Below are 21835 nucleotides of genomic sequence, written 5' to 3'. Positions count from 1 at the left end.
CAAATGTGTTATGTGTAAAACTTTACATGAGGCTACGTGTCTCTAAAACATTGTAAATAAGAGTATAAACCTAGCCCTCAGGCTGTGGTATACGTTTGTCTGGATCCTTACATATGTGGTATGCGGTGGGCACATCGCACCATGCCTGGTCACGACCTCCAGCCAAGATGGGCCGAACCAAAGTATGTTCGAGTGAGAATGACCTTGTGTATATTTATGGTACCTAAGTACGTCAAAACGCTGCGGTGTTTTGCTGAGGTGACCTAGTGTAGAGACTCGAGTTTATAATGATTGTTTAACTTGATTATTCCTAAGCCAAGATGGGCCGAGGCTTACGTGGTCTTGAGGAGTTAGTTAATTAAAGAAAATATTTTATCGTCAGCATATTCACCAGCATTCGTTGCTGACGTATTTTTATAACATTTTGCAGGTAATCAAGATTAGAGCTTGTGGATACGAAGAAGCTTAAGAATCTGATGGTTTGAATAATTTTGTTTAAATATTAAAATATAATCTTTTTGTAAAACATATAAACAAGTAAATACTAAACGAGACTTTCGTCTCGTTCTTTTGTAATGTAAATATTTATAAGAAAGATCCTTATGTTTTATTAAGTCTTCCGCATTAACCCGCTACTCTGATTTATTTACAAATATGGTATCAACTATTGATCATACTCCTAGGCCTAGAATGGGGGTGTGACAGTAGAGGTAGGGGTGTTAAAAAAAACGAATCCGAAATATCCGAATCTGAATTACCCGAAAATTCGGATAGTGATTCGGAAAATTTTCGAATATTTCGGATATCCGATATCCAAAAACTTAAGGTTATTTTTATTATTATTAATTATATATGAAAATCTTAATCCATTTCATTGTATAGTTCCAAATTCAACACACTTTCGCTGTCAAAACCAAGACCTACGTAACCCCAATCAATGCTTCAGATTGTTGTGACCTTGATACTGAAACCGTCATTCTTCAAACGCCGCCGGTGGCAGTGGACGAATAAAAGTCGTCGTGGTGGTTAATTGGACAATTGAATTCCGCCATATCTCAACTCTAAGAACCGATTTGTTGTGTGCTTTAGACCAAATTGGACCAACGATATTAACTTCAGACCAATTCAGATCTGCCGTGCTTGCTTGTAGATTTTATTTTTTTATTTTTAGAATTTCGGATATCCGAAACACTATCCGATCAGATATTCGAAATTTGGGATTAGGATTCAGATAGTGAAATCCATTGTCCGAAAGGACCGGATATCCGAAGTTAGGATATCCGAAACACCAAATATCCAGTTTTAAACACCCCTAAGTGGAGGAGCTAGGGTTTAAAGAAAATAAACAGCATATGTTCCCGGTCTTAGGTCTTAGAAGAGGTTAGAAGATCTTAGAAGCACATGATCCAAGTTTGTTGCAAGAAAAGGATGCGTAAACCTTTATTAATAAAAGGTCTTGCGAGAAACAAAAACAATGCAAACCTAAACATCTGTGCAACGCAGACAAAAGATGTCAGGAATAGTTTTTCTGAAAAAAAACAAAAATTGTTTTAGAGATAGGAGACAACATTTAAATAAGACTATACGCACCATTTTAATAAGATAATATGGTATATCATATAACAATATGTAAAGAATAAATAAATAACACACAATTACGTAGTTAGTCATCGACATTTCTCTAAAGTAATAAAATTGGGTACTACGGTTTAAAAGTTGCAGGTGTGGTATTAAGGTTTTAAATTTGTAACAATCTTATGTACTAACTGTAACCTCCGTAAAAAGTTAACATAATTTGCGCCAACTCGTCGTCGTAACGCTCGAGTTTACCAATGCATAGGTTCCAATGCTTGATTTTTACCGACCGAATAAATATCTTTTTAAATATATTTTTTTTTGTATGTTGATCTTTTTCTATGTTAATTTAACCCATTTATTTTTTGGGTTTTATTAAGGTACCTTTACTAACATAACCAATAATCACCGAATACGCGACAACTCGCTGTTACAACACAATGCTTGGTTTTACTGGCCAAATAAATATTATCTTAAAAGCATTCATAATTATAATTCTTGTGTTGTCTTGTAACCAAATTCTTTCGCGCGCGCGCGCGCGCGCGGGGGGGGGGGGGGTGGGTGGGTGATGAGAGTCGGAAAATTCCTTGGGTTAGATGGGAGTTGGTTTTGGGTGACAAAGCTAAAGGTGGATTGGGTATAGGCAGTTTGAAGAATTTTAACTTGGCGTTATCATATAAATGGAGGTGGAGATTCGTTAGCAATCCTAATTCTATGTGGGTGAAGGTCCTTAAGGCTATTTATGGGTCAAAACTAAATCAAGATGGCATGTCACAGGCAGTCAAAGGGAATGGGATTTTGTCTCGTATAATGAATTCGATTAACAAACTTAATGATGAAGACTTGATTCCTGCTTCAGTTATAGGAATATAAAAACGGAAGCGAGACTTAGTTTTGTAAATATTTGTGGTTTGGAGATTCTAGTTTATGCTCACGACTTCCTAGACTATTTAATTTGGAGGTGAACAAGAACTGTTTGGTAAGAGAGAAATTGGTTAATTCAGTTTGGGTGTGGAACTGGAGAAGGTGTCCTAGGGGTGGGGTGGAGGACGCTCAACTCAATGAGTTGATATCTCTTCTCGATTCAGTATCTTTGAGTCGTTCGGATGATAAATGGATTTGGGACTTTGATTCTGGTGACGTGTTCTCGGTTAAAGGAGTCAGATCTTACTTGGATCATCAGGAGCTGCCAGAGGGTACGATCCCTACGAGATGGAATAAATTTGTGCCAAGGAAGGTTAACATCATGATTTGGTGCATGCTTCTAGATCGTCTCTCGACTAGATTTTGTTTAAGTCGTAAATGTTTTGACATTCCTTCTATATTATGTCCAATTTGTTTGAGTTCGGTGGAAGTTTTGGATCACATTTTTGGAGGGTGTCACATTGCTTCAAAGATTTGGAATGCTATCGGTCGTTGGTCGGAAGTGGCTCTTCTAGGTGATAAAGGGTCTAAAAGTATTTTAAAATGGTTGGATTCGTCAAGATGGGTGAAAAAGAAAAAAGATGTTATTGAGGTGATTATCTATACGACATGGTGGACTATTTGGAGAGCGCGGAATGAGACTATTTTTGGTCAACCCCATGACAACAAAGACACTCTGTTTGATTCGATTGTTTCAGTTTTGTATTTGTGGTTATCATCTCGTAATTGTAAATTTTATTTAAACTGGGTGGCGTGACTCAGAAACCCGTTACTTAGCATGTAATTTTTGTTTTGTACCTGATTAAGTTTTTCTTTTCAGACGTGGTTTTTATTTCAAGCTTGTCTTTAAAAAAAAATGTACATGTTGCATTAAGTTCTTTTATACTAATTCTGATAGCTAATTGTATGTTCATAAAAGTATTAATTTCACACTTCCTCTCATTCTTCAAAATGACCACTACTAAAATGTTTTTTTTGCTTTAGTGGCATCCAAACAGTAGCATGTTCATCAGCGTGAGATTAATAATGTCTTCTTGTCATCTTGGATGGTAAGTTAAATAAAGAGATTTGTGTGAAGATGCCCCTTCATATTCGGATATTCCTAATCCACACAACAAAGCTTGCGGATTAAAAAATATTCATATCGTTCAAAACAAGCCAACAGACAATGGTTTTAGAAACTTTGTAACGCATTTCAACACCCGGGTTACTCACACTCTAAATATTATTATAACCACTTTCTAAGGAAAATCTATGGTACATAACCAATTTACCATACCTATGTGAATGATATTCGTGTCGGTGGTTCTAACCTTGAAAAAATTATGAAACTAACTCGGTTAGTTTGTTTACATGTATAATCCTTGTCAAGGACTTGAAATCAATTTACCCTACATATATTTTGAATACCCCCAGCCAATTATGAGTGTGATATTGTGACTTATGCCCTTAATAATGGGCTACTTCAACCTAAACAAAAGTTCTGCTGATAGTTGATTACCCATAGCTATACTAAACCTAACTCAAAATATTAGTGAGACCTTGGATGGAACATAAGGGCACTAGACTGGGATGCTCATGGACTACCCTAGAACTCCACCAATCTTACACTATCAATTCACTTTTTCCCATCAACTATCCGAAACTACCCTATAACCTCATCTTTAGTGGCGCCACTCTTTTTTCGAATAAGTACCCTAGACCATTTCTTTTTTAATAAAACAATATATATACATTTAAAAACACAAATAAGAATAAACTTTCATTAAAGTTACGTATGTTTTACAAATTTAACATTTTAATAAAGAACTAGCGTCAAGAAAAGAAAACAGCAGTATGAAAAATATAAACAAAAATGGAGATATAACATGAGAAGTATAGTTTCACATGGAAGGGAAATATAAAAATATATAAGACCAACAATACACTTGATGCAACAAAGGAAGTGCAACATAGTGATGAGCTCGAGATGGTACCGGTACCGATCCTGAAAATCCCGACCCCGAAGATTTGAAGTATTTTTGGTACCGGTGCCTAGATGTTCCGTACGTTACCGGTATTTCGAGCAAAATTCAATACCGATATCGGTACCGGTACTATACCGATACCGAACTTAAAACTTGGTACCGAAGGTACCAAATTGGTACCAATCCGTATCGGTATCGAAAACGCTCATCCTTAGTACAACATGCTTTAAATATATACAAATTATTTTTAGTATTGAAAATAGAAATTAGTTGAAGTTCTAAATACCTAGAATAAAAGTTAATTTCTCTTTACATGTGTATAAAAGTAAGTGGTTAGTTTTCATGAATAGTGATTACTGTGTGATAACTACCATTTGCTTTTTAATATATATATAATTCTTGTCCTTAGAAAATTAATATTTGCTCTCCTCCTTAATTCATTTCAATTGGTTGGGCCACCTTAACTGGGCTAGTTGGGCTCGGGTCATGTTCATAACAACAAATCAACACAAAAAGTGTCATTGAAGTCTTCGCAGATTCAAATTACCTATCTAAGGAAGAAGGACCTAAAACACTTTTTTGCTTGATCGGGTCATTACTATCTAGGAAGTAATTGTTCTTGTCAATTTATTTTGAAGATTATTGTTTATTTTTTTTTTTGGTTTATTATAAATCATGAATACAAAAACATCACTAGCTTTTGTTTGCTTTCGATTCATTTTTATCATGGGTTACATGCATACGAGGTATCTTTATCATCATCATTAACATCAAAGTTATTATTAATCATCATTAACATCAAGTTCTTATTTACAAAACAAAAAAGTTTACAGACCTCACCTACATTTCTTAGTAAGAAGGAAACAAAGATATTCTGGAGTCACGCAATACGCTTTTAGACGATCCCTCATATTTTAGGCATGCATGTTAATCGACATCCCAAAGAATAAAAAATAAGACCAAAAGAAAATAAAAAGGTTGCATAAATGGTTAGGAGTGTTACGGTTCACTTTCGATTAAAACTATTAAAACATAGATTATTACCGGTTCAATCATGACTAAACCAACGTGACCAGCCATTCTTCATAAATACAAAGCACCTAATTCATAAAACATGCCTTTTATATAAATTTATTTTTTCTAAAATACTAAAGAAAACAAAGAACACACGTTATAACTAACACCTACATCAATAAACCTAAGTGAAATCGCATCATCAAAAGATGCACTATGTGATTCATGTGTTCCAATTCCTCATTCCCTTGTGGATTCTAATCAGACCATGAACTCGTTCCGAAGGACTAACCGGAGCACCACTCCTAGCCACTGGCCTCTTCCTTACGAGGTTCCCCTCTTCCACATCAAATGAGCATTTGCACCACAAAAAAGATTTGCTCCCAAATATTCCAAACCTCTTTTTCTCACTCTTAGCCTTGTAATCCTTTGAACACTCTTTCAAAGCTAACAGAAAGGGGTCCTCCTCCCTCCAGAACATAGCCGACACGCTTCTTCTCAAGACTGGCTCACGAAAGCACCTTGGTGGCGGCGGTGGTAGTGTCGGTGAAGTGGATGCTGGAGAGACCATATGCTTTGGTACACCAGGGATCATCTCCCAAGAGAAGGGTATGGTGCTGATTGAGTTAGTTTGCTTGTGGTTCATGGTTTTTATAATAATGTTTGCAAGTTGTTGATGACTTACATGAATTGGTGATTATATGTGTGATGTATATCCATGTATAATGTGTGTAATTCACACTTATGGACATATCGTAGAAGAAAAGGTGAAGGTTTTAAGCAAATGAAACGTGAAGGAGAAAGTAGTCATAAGTGCTTTTAGAGTAGTTCATGAGAATTTGATGAGATAGCAAGGGGAAATGGAGGTTAAAGAAGGCTTTTGGTGTTTCAAAGTCCAAAATTCATTCCCCTATAAGTGTTATAGATATTTATTAACGGTTTTAGTTCCCATTATTACAAAAAAATGGGTAAAGGAAAAGTTAATATATAATTGTCATATGATTAAGCTCACGTTTTTGGGTTACAAAGTTTATGCTTTATTAATTGGAAATGAGTTTTTGGTGGAAACAATTAATATCAAACAAAGAATTTCTGACGGTCCGTTGTGGTCTCATGAGGGGCGTCATGCACCTGCCATGCAAGCACTATATGGGCGCCGACCCATCTTTCTTGCCAAAGCAAAGCAGTGACGCCTCCATAGTAAAGATGGGCCATTACAATTTAAAGCAAAATATAATTTATTTTTAAATTTTATAATTAACTTTATCATAATAATTGTTTTTTCTGGTTTGGCTATAACACTTGTGTTGAGATTAAAGCCCATCATGGATTTATCTTATCATATTGTTTCACAAAACGTTGAGTGGACTTGACTTTTCACCCTACTCACTTGCGCTCCTGTCCACTTGAGCCTATTGTGGTAAGTTAGTCGTTAGGGGGGCGCTATCCGGCTCACGCTTTCCCGTTAGCACCCCCCCCCCCCCCTAGTTGGATCATGTTGTGGTGTTCGTGATCTACATGGCAGCGGGAAGGGGGTAGCGCCCCCGTTGAATTGGCCACAACGCATAGTGTAGGTAACTTAACCTTAACATTTGTTTTTTGTGTTTGTTTGTTAATGCCTCCATTGCTACGTGGCTATGATGCTGCGTCACTTTTCATTAAATAACCAAGCTCCACGATACATTGTCCTAATATAATCATGTGTTCTTTTGAAATGGACAATTTATCACTTAATACTGGTAACCAATGAAATTTAAAACCATATATAGTGTATTATGTTAGTACCTTGAGGAGAAGAGAGGGAGTAGTACATACCTAGTGCGCGCTTTACTTGGATTTTGTATTTTTGCAGGGTCTGACGAGGGGCCAGACTATAAAACGATCCGATTTACGTTGTCTTACCCTACATTTTGTGCACGAGACTCTTTCGCACAGCTTGACCCAACGTCCCAACACCTCAAGTTCAAAAGGTCGAAATCCTTCTGTATAAACTCATACCCTATGTCATTAACATTTGTTCACAAATCACAAATCGTTTGAAGTAGAGAGGCCGTAGGGATGGTAACAAATTGAATTTGATGAGCAAACCTTAAACACTTGGGGGGCGTAATTGGATAATTATTCGGTATTAGATTGAGTATGATGTTAGTCTTTAGAATTTTACAGGTATCGGATAAGTATGAAAAATCAAGAGATATTTGTTCTGATTATCTGAAAACACATTTACTCGGGTACACCCGTAAATATTTCCGTTTTAAATTTGTTTAGTTTTAAGTAACCAAGAGAAATAGTGATTGATCTATGGAAACAAGTAAACAACAAATAGAACGTGATAATTATTAGTAGGGGTGGCAAATGTGACACATTGGGTTGAATGAGTTGTATTAAAATGTATATAATAGGTCAGGTCAAACTAAAAAAAGAAAATGATTGAAACGGGTTGACATTTCCTGAGTATTTTTTATAATGGAACGAGAAAAACGGAGGAAACTTTTTTGTATTTTTACTTTTTTAGTTTTTAATTTATATTTTGATTTATGCTTTATTAATTATATTTTTTTATTTTTTAATGAGGGGTTTTTGAAATAGGTCAAAATAGGTTGAAGTTTCAAAAACCTCTCATTAAAAAATTCAAAAAAATAATTAAAAAGTCATAACTCGAAATATAAAACAAAAACTAAAAAGGTAAAAATACTAAAAAGTTTCATCTGTTTTTCTCGTTCCATTAAAAAAAACCTCGAGAAATGTGAACCCGTTTTGACCCGTTTCAATTATTTTTTTGTTTGACTCATTCTGACCCATTATATACATTTTAATACAACTCATTCAACCCTCATGGGTAACATTTGTCACCCCTAATCATTAGTAAAGACAAAGTTTAGTACTTTCTAGAACTCACCGATTTTAGAATCCTTTGAACTATATAAAGTGTTTATAGTATTTTGAACTCTCTCACAGATCTCTCTAAAGGAGAAATGTTTATATGAAAATTTTCCCGATCCATAGCAGCATGAGTGTATCTTCAAGTCTTAGTTGCATTATAACCAGGCTAGTCTTGACTAGGATAACAATGTTCTTAGCGGGATTGTGTTTATAATTACTTGGTCAATGGTAGGTGTGGGAATTTATGGCACAATACAAACCTAACATAAAATCCGTTATTAAGCTAGACATGTTCGAGTCAGTACCAGGTCAAACTCGCAAACGTATTTAGCTCAATTTTTGTGTTCGTGTCAACATAAAGAGTTTGAGGTCGAACTATTTGCTTTATTATAATTTTTTCAGAATAAATTATTGAGATTTTTTTAACTTTATAACGTTTTATAATAAAACTAAAAGTAAAATATTTGGGCACTTAATTGAAGTATGAAATAATGAGTTGTCATTTGTGAATAAAGTGGCGACTAGAATAAAATGTTTTAACCATCTCCGTCCACAAACGTCCGCATTTTGCAACACGGTGTGTGATAATGTGTTTAAATATACAATGTCAATTCAATAATAAACAGATGTTATAAATGTTTCTTCTCTCATGATCATTCATTTATTTTCTTTTTTCATGTTATTGGACTTGGAGCTAATGGAATTGGGCTTGCACGTGAAACTGGGCTTGGAGTTGTTTATATGTTTAGAGTGATGCGAGAGAGTTTGTTGCTGGCTTGCTGCTATCACATTTTGATACAGTGATACACACACACACAACAGACTACACACGTGGTTTATGACATACACATTAGACCTTTATCTTACGATGTGTCTTGTTCATATCATTTTGAGGGTGCAACCTTCATCTGGTGGCTGCAATCTTTGATTCTCTCTCAGGCTTGCTTGTTATGGTCATTGTCTTGTTCGTTTTCAAGGGTTTATCGTGTTGGTGAATATGTAAGAGTTTATGTCTAGATTTGCATGTTATCTCGTGCCATTGTATTTCTAGTTCTGATTTATTCTTCTTGTCAAAATCGTATTGTTCTCGTTCTTCCGGTTCAGGGTTTGTAAATATTTGATCCGATTAACAATTCTATGAAAGTATTGGGCTATTAACTTATATTTTTTCGAGTTAAACATAGCTTGCGTATTTTCCATTTTTCGATATTGGTAGTCATTTAGGCCTAGGGCTGGCAATTCGTGTCTTAACAGGTTTAACAGGTAAGAGGCGACGCGTGTAACACAAATATCAAACTTGAATACGACTCGTTTAACTACTTTATATGTCATGACTATAAGACAGTTTTAAGTTTTGTGTACCAATAAGGGATAATAATTTATTAGGCCCAATGGCCCATCAAAGCTATCTTAATGATCGTTCTTTTTCTTTTAATTAAAAATTTTTAAGTTGTAGCTTGGAACTTTTAAATTTGTAAATTTGTAGTATTATTTCAATAATTTTTTTTTCTAGAACATGCCGGTTTGAGGTAACAAAAATCCTTATAGATAAAATCAAACACCTATGATAATCAAACTTAAAAACTTGTCATTTATTAAACTATTAAGACATAGAAGGATGAGACCGAGTTTCGAAAAATGCTTTACACCCAGGTTGGGTCTAGTACACATTTTGCTTGTTAACTACAAAAATATGAACATGATAGTTGAATATTGGTTTTTACTACATTGGCAATTATGCATCTATCTAAGACACGATTAACATTTTAATTTAAAGGGTCAAGTTATTTTATAAAATGGAACATAATTGAGAATTTTGAGAATGATTTTTAGCTACACAAAAAAATTCCTATAAAAATTAATAAAAAATCATAACTCAAATTTAATAAAAAATGAAAAAGGTAAAAACACAAAAATGTTTCCACCGGCTTTTCGTTCTCAAAAAAAAAAGACAAAATGGTAAGTGAAAAAAATCATTGTGTTTATTTTCGTAATTGATTGTATCTTTTTTCCTTGATATGGTGTTTTTTTCTTTATTTTGTGTTATATTATACTACGTTGTTCTATATTTTGTTCGATATTTTATTATATTTTGTAATATATTGTGTCTTTTTTAGTTATAATTGTGTCTTTTTATGTTTTAATTATCTCTTTTGTTCATTTTGTCTTTTATTCAATTTTTTTTTATTATTTTTTTGAACGAAAATGATAGCAGAAACATTTTAGTTTTTTAAATTTTTTCGTTTTTTATTTATATTTTGAGTTATGATATTATATTTTTTAAAATTTATTTTTAATGATTTTTTTGTATGGTGACATATCATTCTCACATTCTCATTTATGTCTCCATTTGTATTTTAACTTTACCATAATTATACTATGTGGTTTTTTTTAGTAATTGATATTAGTAAGCTAGGCTTCATTTTTCTCTATTAGAGCATTCTCATCCAACCCCCTATTTTATGTGATTGTTGTTGTTATAATTTAGAGAGTGATTTAGGGTGTTGTGAGTGAATAGTTTTTTATATTTTAGAAAACAGAGTGATTTTTCTGTATATTTGAAAACCTATTGTTCACTCCTTATAATTTTATAATATATTTTGAAAGTGGCTGTGAGGGAAGGAAAGAGAATTAATAATGATAAATGTATAAAAAATATTATTTAATTAAGAACATTCGCATCCAACCACTATCACTCAATCCAATATTACACTAAAACACACTGTATTTTCTCTCTTCTTTTCAATTAAATTATACTTTTTTTTGTCAAAATGGTTTTGAATCATGACCTATGAATAACTACGATGAAGGAGATGAGAGATTAAAGAATTATGAGGAAAATTTTAGGCTATGATTAAATGTGGTTAAGACATTTAAGTTTTAGTTTATTAAAAGAGTAAAATAAGATAAGATTAAGGGTTATTTATTTATTTATTTTTAAATTTAAGAGGCCACAACAACATGGTTTTGTTTTTTGTTTTTGTTTTTTCCTTATAAATGATAAATAATATTCAACTGGTTAACCAATTATATTCACAACAAATGGGAAAGGCGGGATGGACGATCACATAGGCACGTTCCAACAGGAGCCTAATTACGGAAGAAAATTATTTTATTCGTTTGTTACTATAAAATTGTTTCTTAATTATAAATAATATCTTTTAAAAAAATCGGCCACTAATTTTTATTATATCCGTATTTTATAGGATTTTCATATCAGATACTTGGTGAGATTAATTTTTTATGTAATGAAATATTATAATCTGTTTAAGGGCTATATGAGTTTGGTGAGACCTATACCCGTGAATTTGGATCAAATACATGAGAATATTTCATTTACAAATAAAACAATCTGGTAACTTAAGACAATGCAAGAAGGTTTTGTTTATATATATTTAAGATTAAGATATAAAAAGTTTTAAAACAATAACCTTTAAACAATAAAATCACAAACCTTTTTAAACCCACTCAAAATTTTAAAACCAAAGAAGGAATTAGCCCATTGAACAATTTGAAACCCAACTATTGTCCAGCTTACAACTCTTAAGATTTAATCCATAAAACATTTAACCTAGTTACCCTAAACCTAAATTGTCCAGCCCGCGTACAGGTACCCAGAATCGAACCTGATCTTGAAAACAGGCTTTGAAGGCACTTAGTGATCATCAATCACTTAATAGGTTTTATATTGAGTTAAGTTATTTGACAATTTATTACCCGGTAAAATTCTCAAACATGATATTTTAAAATACTTGAAACACGTCGATTGTTTTCCTAATACATTAATTGCATATTGAATCTTACTGATAGTTACTGACAGTCTGTAGAGAGAAGCTTTTCAAAAATGAAGCTCTTGAAATTGTATTTACAATAGACAATGCCTCACAAAAGAATTAATGAATTGGAAATGTGTATTTATTTTTTAGCATACTAAACTATAAGTATTAACAATATAACCTTTTAAGACAAGACAAATCCGCTTTTTTGAGCCACACAGTCACTACAAGAAAACAGGATCAGTGGGATATGAGGCCATATATTTTTATATTCAATTCAACGGTTCTTACTTAAAGCAATAAAGTTATTAATCACGTTGGATTTATATTTTAATATATAACATTTATAGCATTGCGTATAACTTGTATAGTTTAACGCACACTTTAGTTAGAATCAATCAAAGCAAAGAATTTACACATCGATGTAATATTGTATAACTCAATATCATTAGGCTAAGAGTAATGGGGCTTGGTTGAGCCCCAAGTGATCCAATCAAAACCCGACACGTAGGCGATGACATGACACTGAATAAAGCCTTTCAACCAAGTCTCAAAGGGTGTAGTGGGGCTTGATTGCCCATCCCCAATTGTTTGACCAAGCCCCTTGCTCAACCCTTGCTCAAAAGTTTGACCAAGCCCCGTGGTCCGGATCACGGGGGCCGTCCGCGCCCCTGATCACTTGATGGGTGTAGTGGTGTTCGCGAGCCACCTCACCCACCACCTGGACCACGCCCCTTCTTTCGCGAGCCATTACCCATAGCCTTAGAAGCGTCAGTTCCTGACACGAACCAAAGTTTATTAGATCAATGTTCCGTTGTAAAGTTTTATACGGGGTTGTGATATGTTTTGATACGTTGTTATGAAATATATAACTATCATGGTTAAACAAAAGTTAGTAAGACTATCAATTGTTTATATGACATTGATATCAATGATATTACAAGAAGTTACAATTTTTTAGTTAAACATGGAAAGAAATCCTAAGGCTATGTGTAGTGAAGGGGCTACAATGGGACGATTTGTGTCATTTGACGTCCAGTCAGCAAATGAGTGGTTTTTGTTTTAGTGATGTATATGTGTGGTAACCCAACATATATAATACATATATATCACACACACAAAATTATAATAATAATAATAATAATAATAATAATAATAATACAAAACTGACACCATCAGGTGACATGCAGTTGCCCCCCCCCCTCCCCCCCGGGCCACACACACACACACATTTCGCCCGTTTGTAACCTGGGACAGTGTTCCCACAACTTGTCGCCCCAAAATTACATTTTATCACCCCCTTCTCCTTATCATTATTATCATCATCATCATCATCATCGTACTCAGTATATCCCACCAATAACAAAGCTATGGTAGGGTCTGAGGAGGGTAAGATGTAGACAGCCTTACCTCTACCCTTTAGGAATAGAGAGGCTGCTTCCGGTGAGACCCCCGACTCGATAGTAGTTTTGCATCAAGCCTTGGACATAAGGCACATAACACTCAACCATCGCCGATTGGTGCATGTACCCTTGTCTTTCGGCTATCAACGCCACCACATGATGCCTGATTAACCTTCCGCCACTTTTGACGTTATTTTCACAAGATTAGTAAAATAACGTCAAAATTTATGCAATTTCACTTTTGCCCACCCGAGAATTCACACCCCCTTCTCCTTACCACTACACATACCATAAGTGTAAAAGTTAACCCATTTATGAAATTTTGTTTGACCTTAACACTATATATATATATAATATGGTGGAGTATCATTATCTTTAGATAATTTGGTGGTTGCTACTTGAATGGGGGAATACGTAATATTATCATCTACTCCACTTATTTTAGTCCAATTCAATTTCAGATTTGTCTCTACGTTAGGTTGTATATCATGCATAAAAAGTTATACTAAAATAGAGCGACAATGTCGTTTAAATGTTCTTTCGTAACAAGAAAGAGATGTTTCATATTACAATTTGTTTTGTCAAAGAAACTAATAACACGCGTCATGCATCTATGAATTTCTATGCTGAATGTCTTAAAATAGGTCAAGTCATCAAGATTTATCGTACCATTCAATTTTTTTAATTTTAAATTTGTAGAAATCTTAAAGAGAGGATTTATATGTTTAAAACGTGCTTTTCTCTCTCAATTTTTTTAATCTTTTGATGAAAAACTGAAACCTTTATCCTCTCTTCTAGTTGAGATAAAAGCTAAATGTTTTATATCATTTTATGCTTTTTCTCTAATTTTATACGATAAGCTTATTAGTTTATTTTCTAGATGCCAAATTTTTTTTCTACGTTTATCAATTATGGGTCAAAACAATGAAAAAAATTCACTACAAGGACAACCAAACCAACAAAATTTAAATGTGATAAAAAAATTGAATGCACTGTTATAACATGGTGTCACTATATACAGTTAATAAAAAAACACTATAACATTGACTCAAATTCAAAAGGTTGAACATGTCATAATATGTTAGGCGTATTGTTTTAAAACTAGTATGCCAAAACACATTACAATTGCACCAATTTACAATATTCTAGAGGTTTGGACCTATATAAACTATTGTCAAGTACATTATACCACAATGGTAATTTACAATAAGTGACGCATTTTCTAAACATTTCAACTCGACTCATCATTGAGTTAACATGCAGTGCAAACCCCCGATTTCAAATGCTTGCAAGTTTTGTTTAGACATTGTTAATGCTAAATCTCCATGGGTGAGTTGGTGCGATATCTCCATGGGTGAGTTACCCTCCACGCCGGCTCTCTCCTCTCTCACAATCCCTTTTCCCGCTCCCTCAAAAGATTCTCACAACGTCTTAAGACTCAAGTGTCCTCAAAAGATTCTCACGTCTTAAGACTCAAATGTAAGAGATAGTTTTAGTATTGTTTTTTCATGTAAGAAAAGTCCCTTTTATGTTCGAGTAATCTGAATAGCATCCATACAATTATTTAATGTTTTGTTTGTATTTACAAATTAGATCTTGCAAGTACCTTGTAATCCATATCTAGTATAAACTAAACACACGTTACATATTTATACTTAGGTGAACTAATATAACGATTTTACCGTTTTAACACTATCTATCTAATTCTTATATTCATCTAAGAATAATCACCTTTACAACACATTTATAAATTTAACTACTTAAATAATACATCAAATCAACACATTGTCGTATTAAAACAAAAGTTAGGTAATCCCACTAACTAAGATTGACTTTTGATTGATCGAATTTAGTTAGCACTTGATGAGTTGATGTAAGAGATGACACCACACAACACATGCAATATGAATGACACCATGTTTCGTGCCCGCAGATGTGATCAAATCTTTTCTTTTGCGTGCAACGTTACGTCCATATTCGACTCACTTCTCACCTAAATTCCTAAAAATAATTTAAACAATTTTCAACTGTTCATTGGATCCCAATTCTTCATAAATATTATTATCATGAATCCGACTTCTTATTGAAGCTTCAATTATTTGTTCCTGCTTTTAATTGTCACTTCTGTCCCGTATAAACACAAAGAGAATAAACCATCGGATACCTTATAACAATATTAATTTCCAATTATTAATTATAACTTATAGTATATATAAAAATATAAAACCTAATTACATTCTTTACAGATCTAATTAACTACAAATCGTAATCATAAATGAAAATTTATAAATCAATTTCATAATTACCAAATTAAGGCAAGAACCTGTCAACTACCGCACTTGTATCTCCGGCCGCCGGAGTAATTCCGGCAGCCGGAATTTCACCGCATTTTTACATCTCGGCGCCGGAGTTAAGATCTGACGGCACGACGGACACGAGGAGTGAGATCCAAACCACTTATCAATGCAGATGACGTGGAAACTATGGCCGCACTTAGGCAACACTCTGATCTCATCTCCGGCGGCGAAGTCCGTCAAGCAGATAGCACAGTCGGAGACTTTCACGTTCTCCGGCGAGTACGTGAGCTTGGGGAGAGTGTTCAACACCTTCTTCTTGAGCCCTTTGTTAGCGGCAGCTGGTGGAGATTGGTCCGTACGGCCGGAGTTTACCATGCCGGAGATCCGGCGGATCCATGAACACCGAGCCAGGCTATTAACCCCAGGATGCAGATTAAGGCGCATAGTAAGGCGGCGAGTATGACGACGAAGTCGGAGTCGACATTTGTCGGCGTCCGGCGGTGGTGAGTTATCTCCGGCGAGGCATGTTTGTTTGTTTGTTGAAGTGGAAATGGAAAGATGGAAATGTGTAGTGTGTTTATATAATTATAATATGTAGGGTTTTATTTTTATATATAAGAGTCGGTTGGAACGGTTAGTGCTATATACGGATAAAGAAAACAAAATATATTTGGATAATGTAACGCGAAAATAATAAGTTATTCATTACAAGTAAAGTTCTATCCAGTCTAAATGTATAGGTGATATGGTAATAGACTCGTACCTAATGCGTTGAAGTTATGTTATCAATGGAACCGACTGTTAGATGTTAATTATCGGTTCAATTATTGGTTTGGATTTTAAGAGTCGGTGTAACAAAAAACGTTATTTTTACATGTGACATCTTGGTCATTTAAAACTCATTCAAAACGAATTGGTTCATTTAGTTTTAGTGGTGCGTGCATATAATGTATATATGTGAAAAGTGAAATTGCACTAATTTTGACGTTATTTTACTAATCTCGTGAAAATAACGTTAAAAGTGGCGGATGGTTAATCAGGCATCATGTGGCAGCGTTGATAGCCGAAAGACAAGGGTACATGCACCGATCAGCCGGTGTCTCGATAATTGAGTGTTATGTGCCTTATGTCCAAGGCTTGATGCAAAACTACTATCGAGCCGGGGGTCTCACCGAAAGCAACCTCTCTATCACTATGGGGTAGAGGTAAGGCTGTCTACATCTTACCCTCCTCAGACCCAACCATTACTTTGCTATTGGTGGGATATACTGAGTACGACGATTATAATGATGATGATGAGTTTTAGCGTATTAGCTCGTAACTAATTGGGACAACATAGCTCGTGTTCGTGGTGTTACTGATCGCGACATGCTGATTTGTATTACATAAAGTTTTGTTGTGATTAACTGATTATAATATAAGGTCGGTGAATTTTAGTATTATCGTCATTCTCAGTTTGATGGGTAGTAAGGTAGTTTAAGGAGTGAAATAGGATGTTAATGGTTTAATTTCCGTAGAGTGTAACTAAAATTTAGCTGTTAAAAAATAAAATTAACATGTGACATCAATTATGATTGTGTGAGTTCTTCATGAATGATTGTTAGATCATGTGTAATGGTTACTAAGCACAAAAGGGTGTTGTACAGCACGTGCCCTTCGAGCCAGTAATGAAAATTTTTTTAAAAAGTGGTGTAGTAATAAAAAGCCTCAAAACCCCTGTAATCATTACATTTTTCTCCTACTCTCTCACAAACATGTTTACAATGAGAGTTGTGTACACGACTTGCCAAACCAAAACTTTGCTCACAACTAGAAGGGGGGGGGGCGTTTTCTTAACACAAGACCAGTACTCGTGGTCTTAGGACTCTTATCTAGGAGCTATACAACCTAATAAGACCTAATTAGGAAAATGTTACACCATCATATATTTTTGACATATTATTGAGTTAATCTTATTGGTGTTTCGGTGATCATTTCTACAAAATAAAAGTAGACGAACACTATTGATATAAATACTGTATCAAAATTGTTATTTGTTAATACAAGTTTATTGTATAAATTTGTGTTCATCTAACGGATTGCTATTTATGGTTTAATCATTCACCTAAAGTTTACTTATAAATAACACCGCAGCCTAGTATTAGAAATATAATATGATTTAATCTTTATCATATTATTGAGATAATCCTCGAATTCTTATCTCTTGTTGATTTATCATTATCTCATAATTTCATCATTATCTATCTTTTAAATATATGAAAACATTATTCATAACCTCAATTAACTCTAATAAATATTACTTATTAGGGATATGATCCATATCATACCCAACCGTTACACCACCAAAAGTACTGAAAGGATGTAAAAATAGAAACTGAATTTGGTGCCGATTTTCTGTATGGTTATAATCGGCACATGAACCATTAAAAATACCGAAATTGAAAAGTAGTGCAACTATAACCACATATATATGGTACCAATTGTGTTCGTTCGGTATAGATCGATACTTGTACCATTAGAAATACCGAAAATAAAAAACAAGAAAATGAAATACGAATACCACTAAAAACCAACCAGATCTCGATCATTACTAGTTCTGTCCGCGTTATATTAAACAATATGATTAATCTCTCGAGTCGCGGAAACATCATATAGTAATCATACCGAAGACTATGGACTCCTGGAATACATCAAATCTACTACAAACATCATAGACTCCATACTCCGTTGCACATCTATGGAAATTGAAAAAAACATAATCATAACATGTCTTTGCAAAGAAATATCAACTCACGATCCAATTTCAAATGATTACTGTAAGCCCAGGAAGGTAGCAACAATGTAGCATCAGGCCACAGCCCAACGCAACTTGCATCTAGGCCACACAGTTCAGCCATTTTGGGCCCAAGAGTAGAAGTTTATTTCTAGGCCACATAGCAACTACAGAAGTTTTAGTGGATAGATGGACAATATCAGTTTGGACCTGGCCCTTTTAATCTTAAAACAAAATACGAAGCCGATTATTTTAAAATATTCAATAAAATGATTATGAATTTTTTTGTTTAGGCTGTTTTTTAACTTTTAAGAACACTGCATGGTTTGCCTATCTAAACAAGTCTAACTAACTTCATTATAAAGTATAAACATTTTCATCATGTTATGAATCACCTCTTTTGTAAACTCAAAGAAGCATTTAGCATCAAGTTATTCCATTTGATAACATAGGAAACCCCAAAGTAGTATTTAACATCTTGCTACACACTGGTTCACATGTGAACTAAAGTTAATTTGTTTATTTTGTTATCAAATATTATTAATATTGCTTGCTTAATTCATACTTGGATCATTTAAATTCCTTGTTCTTTGTGATATTTAGAAGAGTTAGCACATCTATGTTTTATATCATATGATGACAAATTTCATTTTTAAATACACAATGGCAGCTACCAATACCATTTAGTGTTTTTTCATTCTACATGTTTAGGTTTATTTTTTTCTATATACATTCATAGTATGAGTTGTGTACACAATCGTGATATTAAGCCACGTAATTTATTGAAGATCTTAAATATTATATAGCAAATGTAGTAATATGGGCTTATTATTAATTGTAAAGTCTATACACAAATTTAATATCTTGGTCTGTAGTCTTATCCACACCTGAAGAGGTAGGTCCCCGCAAAGCCCAGTTGGACCCGCAAGACACACCTTGATGGGGTACACGTCTGCTCAAAGACCAACTGGTTCCGCAAGACCCACCATGCTCAGAGAGATGAAGACCTTACACGCAATAAGCCAGCTGTTCCCGCAGGAAAGCCTCCCTTGGTACAGTACCCTGCCTGTTCCCGCAGCTATGGGTACAAGCTGAGAAGGAAGGCTACCCGCACTAACAGTAAAGCTACACGGATAAGGCACTAACTCTTAATACTTCAGCAATGTCACCTGAAGAAGGAATGAGCAAGGCGGGAATATTCCCGCCCAAAAGAGCCAGTCCGTATGCTTCTGGAAGATCTTTTGTACTATACCTGCCAGGTATGGACAAAATAGACAAGATCTGACCAAAGCAGCCCATGAACCAATCACAGGGTGACAGCTCACCGAAAATAGTACGAGGAGTAGCATGCTCCAGTACAAAATGTCACTATCAGCCGCTGCCTACCCACCAACCCTCATCGTGGCACGTACATAGCCTTTAGTTGGTGGAAAAGGAATAGTACACAGCCGGCCATGTCACTATCAGCTGCTGCCTACCCACCAACCACCAGCATGGCACGTACGTAGCCCACAGTTGGTGGAAAAAGAGTATTATACAGCTGGCTGTACCTGCTTGGAAACCTACCTTCGGCTATAAATACTCCAACACCTTGGAACGGTATCAGGACAGATCATCTGATATTATCTTATCGTCTCTAGCTATTTCTCTTAATATACACTTATATTCAGAGTAATCTAGTCTGATCGCCGGAGGGTGGTCACAAGGAGGAACCCCCCCTTCTCAGTGACGAGCTCACGGTGTCTGTTTTGCAGGTTGAGAAGAATAACCATCTTTGCCGGACCTAACCCTCGTGGGAAACATCTACTTAACCCTAAGATTATCCTTAATCTGCCGGGGTCACTTATTGTTTCTTCATTGGCGCCATCCGTGCATAAAAGCTATAACTAATTTTTCTCAGTTTTTTCAAAACCTCTGGAAAGATGGTTAAGGTTACTCCGGTGCCAAGGCCAGCGAGTGACCAAGAAACCCCGGTAACCAAAACCCCAGCTACTGGGGGGAACACCGGCGAGTACACAAATTTTACGAACACTACCCCGGTTACCCAAGCCAGGGCAAGTGCAGTAAACAATCCTCCCCTGGGATTCATTGATACCCAGGTGGAGAGGCAACAGACAAGGCTCCCCCGCCAAACACTTGATCAAGTGAAAGCGTGGGGGGAAGCACGTCAGAAGGAATTCCAAGCGGAGTTGGATGAACGTTTGCGTTCACTCCAACAGGCTGACGAATTCGGAAGTACTCGACAACAGCTCAACACGAGCAATGATTGCGAGTACTTGGACGATGATTGGGAGGAGTCCGACAGCGACGCAAACCCTCGTCATAGGGCGAAAGGGAAGCGCAAAGAAACGGACTTCCAACCGAGAAGGAATTTTGGAGAAACCTTCAAACCGAGGAACGCGGGGGGAAACTCACGTGACTTCTCCAAAACCTTTAGACCGACTGTTGCAAATGCGGGAACGTCCAAGTTTGCAAGGGACATTGCGGAAGCAATCGCCCCGAAGAGTGCCAAACAGATGTCCAACATCGGCACTTATGATGGTATATCCGACCCAGATGATCACTTGAACAGATTCATAGCGGGGGCAACCGTCAGCAACTGGACAGAACCCACGTGGTGTTATATGTTCCAGATGACGCTGGTCGGAGCGGCCAAGGCATGGTTTGATCGTCTACCGGTCCACCACATCTATGATTGGGCGGACTTCCAGCACAAGTTCAGCCAACACTTCAGTCAACAGAGAAAATATACTGAAGAGCAGTGGACGATCCTCAACTGCGTTAGAGAGGAGGATGAATCTTTGCTAGACTTCATCACTCGCTTCAACTCAAAGAAGCTGAGTCTGGGCACCATAAGTGAAGATCTTGTTCGCGCAGCTTTCATCCAAGGCGCCGAATACCCAGAGCTTGTCCGCACATTGACGGGTAAAGACGGCATGCCATCCACATGGGATGCCAACATGACGGCAGCCAAGCGCTTTGCCGAAACGGAAAAGCAACTAGGTCGGAATCTTCCCCTGAGTACAAATCTCTACACGCAAAGGACCAGAGAAAACAACGTCCGGACCGCCCGGCAAAACAAAAAGAGGAAGCTAGGCATTTGGCAGTCAAGGGTAAACTTTGACACCTCATCCAGCTCTCACCCTCTATTAGGCGGAAGGGATAACACGCACCCATCAAACCGAAACCCCCGATGGACGCCACTCACCAAAAGCGTTACGGA

General features: G+C 35.7%; 1 pseudogene; it reads right to left on the bottom strand.

Annotated features, from left to right (window-relative positions):
- Positions 1 to 15100: 15100 nt before the first annotated feature.
- Positions 15101 to 16360, bottom strand: LOC143623987 (RING-H2 finger protein ATL8-like; annotated as a pseudogene).
- Positions 16361 to 21835: the final 5475 nt, after the last annotated feature.

Source organism: Bidens hawaiensis, unplaced genomic scaffold (assembly GCF_021521415.1).
Source record: "Bidens hawaiensis isolate Kalapana, Puna unplaced genomic scaffold, B.hawaiensis_p1.1 tig00003653_1, whole genome shotgun sequence".
Lineage (NCBI taxonomy): Eukaryota > Viridiplantae > Streptophyta > Magnoliopsida > Asterales > Asteraceae > Bidens > Bidens hawaiensis.
Note: the sequence above shows the minus strand (reverse complement) of the source record. Positions and strands in the feature narration are given on the sequence as shown.